The following is a 6000-nucleotide window of genomic DNA, read 5'->3' as shown; positions in this document are numbered from 1 at the left end:
GTACACTTTGTGTGATGTTCAACTTTAACTCTTTAAAAATTAGAGTGTCCCATGACTCGTTATACAATGTCACCAAAAGAATATTAATATTTGAAAGGGACAGTAAGAAGCCAAGATTAATGTCAAAGTTGTGAACCTGTGTGACTGGAAGGGTGGTAGTACCTTTGATGTAAATAGGAAAGTCCAGCAGAGAAGTAATTTGCTAGGTGTGGGTGAGAAAGAATGAGTTGTATATTAGAAATGTTGAGTTTAAGATACTTATGGGGCATTTGTTTGAAATATCCAATAAGTAGCTGGACATGTATAATTAGAACCTAGGAGAGAGAGTATGTAGATTTGGGAGTCATTTGCATGGAGATGATAATTAGATCCATGAGAAGTGATGAAGTCACCAAATAGCATGTAGAAGGAAAATAAAAGAACCCAGGGCAGACAAAGCAGTAGATCAACAGAATAAGATCATTTTGTAAACAGGACTGAGAAAACAAAGCATGGCACAATGTACCAAGGGCTCAGTGAACTGAAGTCAAAGGGAAATGGTGATCTAGGGAATTCCAAGGTCATGGGTACATGCACATTTATAACTCAGAAAGATGCTGACTCATTTTCAATACTTAAAATCAAGGAAGGAAATACTACAGATCCCACAACTATTAAAAAAAAACTCATAGGCATAGAGGAACTCACAGTATTTCCAAGACATGGTCCCAAACTCTGGACTCTTGTTCAGAATTCCATTTACTAGTCAAGGGGAAAAAGGACCTAGCAGGAAGGCTCATGCTTCACAGAATATTACCATATTTATTCAGCCTTAGCTCTGGTGAGAAAAAACTTTCCACTATTTTGACATAAATTATTTTCTCTTAAATTATCAGATATATTCCTGAGCTTGTATACTACACAATCCCTTAAAAAAAAACTATTTAAGAATCACTTCCCCAGGGTTTTGAAGTTATACCTAAAACAAAGGACTAAATATAACAATGGCACAGAAAATGAAGAACTACAAAGTAAAACCTGTAGAGCACCACTGAAGCATATTTGGTGCTTATGCTGGAATTGGCATCTTTTATTTAATCAGACTTTTGGAAGACTTTTTTTTCAAGAAATAGGAACTAAGATTGTTTTCATTTCAAAGTTGAAAGAGCAGGACCTTCAATCCCACAGCTACAAAGTTCTTTAAGGGAAGCAATTAGTACTTTTTTCCTGTTCTTTTATATATCACACAATACAGCTTAACTGTGCAAATATTTTTTTCTAACTGCTAACTGAAGTGCTACATTTCATCATCCTTCTCCCATCTCCTAATTGTAGCATAGTTAACATCTAAAAGGTTGTAAGAACAAAACATGTAATATGGTTACTTATCGAAGTGAAGTGCGATGGCTTTAAGTATAGGTTTAGCTAGGAACTTTGGGTCATCCATCCAAGGCCTAACCTGATTAAGGTTAGAATGACTGATTACCAGAAATTTCATCACCAGGTAATAAACATTCTGTCCACAGGAACTAATGAAACTGTCTACAAAGGACATAAGATTATGATTATAGATTTAAAATCAGAAGGCACAATAGAGATCATCATCTAATCCAATTCTCTCATCTTAGAGATGAGAAAAAGAAGGCTCATAGAAGGGACATGACTTGCCCAAGGTCATAAAAGTATTAAGTGCAGAGCCAGGAAGTAACCCCAGCTCCTCTGATGGTGAGAGGGGTTGTGATCTGCATCAGTGAAGAGAGTATCCATACTGATATTACAAAATTTTGGGATTAATAATAGCTTGCATTTATATAGAGCTTTAAGGTTTGCAAAGTGCTTTACATGTCATCTCATGTGATCCTTACACCAAAGCTAAGAGATAATGGCTATTATTTTCCCCATTCTACTGATGGGGAAACTGTGAATGACTTAGGTTAAATGACTTACCTTGGGTCATAGCAAGTAAGTATTAGAGGCAGGAGCAGAACTCATGTTTTCCTGACACCGAGATAGTCCAATAAGAAAATTATATTCTAGGGAAAGGGATGGTCCACAGCTCCAAATGCTACAAAGAAGTACCAAAAAAAAAAGATGAGGACCAAGAAAAGGTCATTGGATTCAAGAAATATATACTTGGCAACTTTGGGGAGAGTAGTTTCATTGAAATGTTGGGGTCGGAAGACTGAAAGGTGCTTAAAGGTGACAGAAAGTAAAGAAGTAGAGGAATTTTGGAGGAATATTTTTTATGAGAGGAAAGTGGGAAGCATTTTATAAACCTTAAAGCACCATAGAAATATGAGATTTTCCCCTTATTAATGCCAAGTGTACACTCCAGACTTGTCAGGAATTGCTTGCTTGAGGGTTGTAGGCCCCACACCAGCCTTTATCTGCGCCTTCCAGCACTACCATTGGGTCCACTCAGAGGGACTCTGAGTTATCAGTTACAACGCAAGAAAGAGATCTAGGAGCCATTTAGACTATTCTCTGAGGATTGTAATTTAATGCACTTTTGCAAATGATAAGACCAACAAAATAGTGTGCAAATTACGAAGTGTTGGAAAGGAAAATGGAAATGAAATTTTGACAACCTGATGAAGTACTTGGCTGCTAGAGAAGAGCAACTAAAATTATCAAGGAAGAAAATGGATGTATGGAACTATAATGGACCAAAGAGAGCATAACTTTTCAATCTGGAAAGAAAAATATGGAGAGGGGGAAATGAGTATACCTGACAAAACCATAAAGGCTATGGATAGTGTAACAGACTCAGTCAGCAAATCCAGGAAGACTAGAACTATGGCTCACCTTTTGAGATTTTAAGGCTGTTGGAAGACAAATGAAGACAGAAGGAAGTAATGACTAAGCGAATAATAAGCTTATGAAACATCAGCTCAAGAAATCATACAGGAGTAGGCACTAAACCTGTGATTTCATTAATATAAGGAGCTTCTGAATGAGGAAATTCTCTCAATGCAGGCAAGTCAGTACCTTCTTTGTAATTTCTAGCTTTAGATAGTTGTGTAAAGCATCAAGAGACTAAGTAGTTTGCCTAGAGTTACACAGTCACTATATGTCAGGGGTGGGCCTTCCTAGTTGAGAGGCTATCTCTCTCAGTTACATTATGCTTCTTCCCTGGTGATATAGGATGGAAATATAAATAGGTTCAAAATGACTAAGTTAAATTCATACAAAATAAATCTATGCTAGATTATTGTTGTTGTTATGGTTATTTGTCCTTCATTCTTGGAGAGGATCAGGACATTAGGAAGGAGATGTCATGATTTGCAAATGAATTGGATTTAGGTGAGGCAGCTGCTGTGCAAAGTCTCTCCTCCAGAGCCATCTGGGTCCAGTGGCAAGATATAGATCAGGACTACCGGAGATGGCCCTGATGCAGTGGGAGGCCTTGGCCTTTTTAAGCTAAGGTCTTTCCCAGGTCTCAGGTTATCTGAGGCAATTCCTATTCAGTGATTAAGGCTAGATTAAAATATGAGGCAAAAAATGGCCTCTTTTACCCGGTCAAAAGAAAAGGGAAAAAAAAATCAATCTGGGAGGGCAAGATCCTCAGGGTTTCTAGCCAAAACAGAAATAATTGCTATTTACACTCACTCAGAGCCATCAGAATCCAAACAATGACCAAGTGAGGCTTGGGCTGGGACCTATTGTTGGCCAATCAATGAGGACCAGAGTGATTTGGGTTTGTGGCATGGTGTACTAGGTTATTTAAAGAGACTGAAGATGTTAACAGGTATATCCCTAGTCTCTTGTGGTTGCTCTTCTTTATGACAACCCATCATATATTCTTTGGCATAATTACCAGAGACAGAATAGTGGATTGGATGGACCCATGAGACCTACCAGCATGGTGTTTTAAGTATTTTCTGTTAAGTGCTTATAGTAAAGGAAGTTCATAGACACAGTCTGTGCCCTCAAGGAATTCATAAGACACATTAATTAGCTTTTGCAGCCACATTGGAGTATGCGCCACGTTGCATCGGAAATATACCCTTAAGGGACTTGTAGTCTTAGTAATCTCTCTTTTGCCCATGAATGTTCATAAGCCTTTCAGGAAGTGAAAATTAGCAATTTATCTGGGAAAGTTTGGGAGTCCTTGATCTAGTCTTTTCGGTCTTCCTAGTTATTCTTTCTGTCTCTTTCTGTTAGAACTTTCCTCAGAGCAATGGAAAGAATTAAATTTCCAATTCTAATTAGCTGTTGCCTCAGCCTAGTGACGTCACTTCCTTGGGCTTCCATTTTTTTCCTCACTTGTAAGATGAGGGGGAATACCCGGAAGCCGGGGACCGGAAGTGGGAGGGGTGGACCGCTCGGGACCCAAGAGGAGCCACAACAACAGCTGAACCCCGACTCCTACTTCCTCCAACACCGGCGGGGGCTTATACTAACGGAGGAAGCCGGAAGAAGGAAGCCAACGCCCCTCCCGACGTCCCTCTCCCAGCCACAGCCCCCGCCATGGCTGAGACCAAGGCTGGGAGGAGCGAGACCATCAGGGAGACCTCAGTTACCGTGACGACCGAGCCCGTGAAGCGGGCCGGGGAGCCCCGCAGCCTCACGTTGCAGCTTCGGAAGCGGAAGCCGGACAAGAAGGTGGAATGGTCCACTGACACTGTGGACAACGAGCACCTGGGCCGCCGCTCCTCCAAGTGCTGCTGCATCTACAAGAAGCCCCGGGCCTTCGGCGAGAGCTCCACGGAGAGCGAAGACGAGCACGACGAAAGCTGCGGCCACACTCACTGCGTTCGGGGCCACCGAAAGGGACAGCGTCGCAGCGCCGGCGGCCGGCCCCCAACCCCGCTGCCCCCCCTCGCCGAGCCCCCCCAGCCTGATCCCGCCAAGGCCTGAGCTTCGCCCTCCTCCTTCCCTCGCCCCTCCGTGCGTCTGCACCTCCATGTATCTGTGTCACTACTTGGGGATTAAACCCACGCTTTGACCCTCCCCTTCCCGTCCCCCCACTCTGCTGGAGGGCATGGGGAGGGGAGGACACGCAAAAATCCTGGAGTCCTGACTTTGCTGCCGTTTCAGAACCCAGGCTTCCAGGCTCCTTGTGCCCACGAGGAACCCAGGCATCTAGCTCATTCCTCGTCTCCCATAGCCATCCGCGTTCTCAAGGACCTTGGCATCTGCCCCCCTAGTCTCCAGCCCCGTTCCCATCCAGCCTTCTGTCCTCACTGCCGGATTCCATTTCCTGCGATCCAGATCCTCCCAGCGCCCGGTCCTCTGTTCTCTGAATCTCTCGTACTCTCGAGAGTGGGCTTCATTATAAACCCAACTTTCTATGCCGGGCCTCAGTCCCAGTCAAGACCCAGGCGTTCACTCCCTTTAATGGCCAATCGCCGAGCTGCCAAACTATGCTGTAATCTGGGCTTAAAGCACTACTTAAAGCACTACTCCAAAGCAGTATAGGCGCCTAATTCCTACTCATCATCTGGAAAGGGGTTCACATTGTCTTAACTCTCATCAATAGGCTAGAAAACGTCCAACCCTTCCAAAGAGGCAGACATCAGGGGGTTCCCACTCCCCATCCCTTTTCTAATTACCCTCAAAATGTCTTCAAAAAGTGTTGAAGGGAGAAGGGCAGTCTCTCCCAATTTCCATGTCCTTTCCAGGCCTTTTGGCAAAGGAAGCTGAAATTCTGGTTGCATGGGTTTGATTCCCTCAGTTTTCTGATTTTCCCATTGCAGAGGCTAGATCCAGAGGCTATGCAGAGGCTAGTTATTGAGGGGATGGAGAGGGAGCAAAGAGTTTGGTATTCTTTCCACCTGCCTCACTCCCAAGTGAGCCGGAAGAACACCACTGAAGAGCAATAGGTCTCTCCACTCAGTTCTTGGTAGCAAGTGGCCTACTATCTCCTATGTTGTTCCACTCATCCACAAAAGTCAACCAACTCCACCTCATCACTGAGATTTCATTTATTGCTGCAGGTTATTAAAATAACCCAACATTTAAAAATAAATTAGGGTGTTCAACCAGATTAAGAGTCCCTTCCACCTCTGACTTTCAGTG

Source organism: Trichosurus vulpecula, chromosome 6 (genome assembly GCF_011100635.1).
Source record: "Trichosurus vulpecula isolate mTriVul1 chromosome 6, mTriVul1.pri, whole genome shotgun sequence".
Classification (NCBI taxonomy): Eukaryota; Metazoa; Chordata; class Mammalia; order Diprotodontia; family Phalangeridae; genus Trichosurus; species Trichosurus vulpecula.
The sequence above is the reverse complement of the archived record's forward strand: the minus strand, read 5'-3'. Positions refer to the sequence as shown.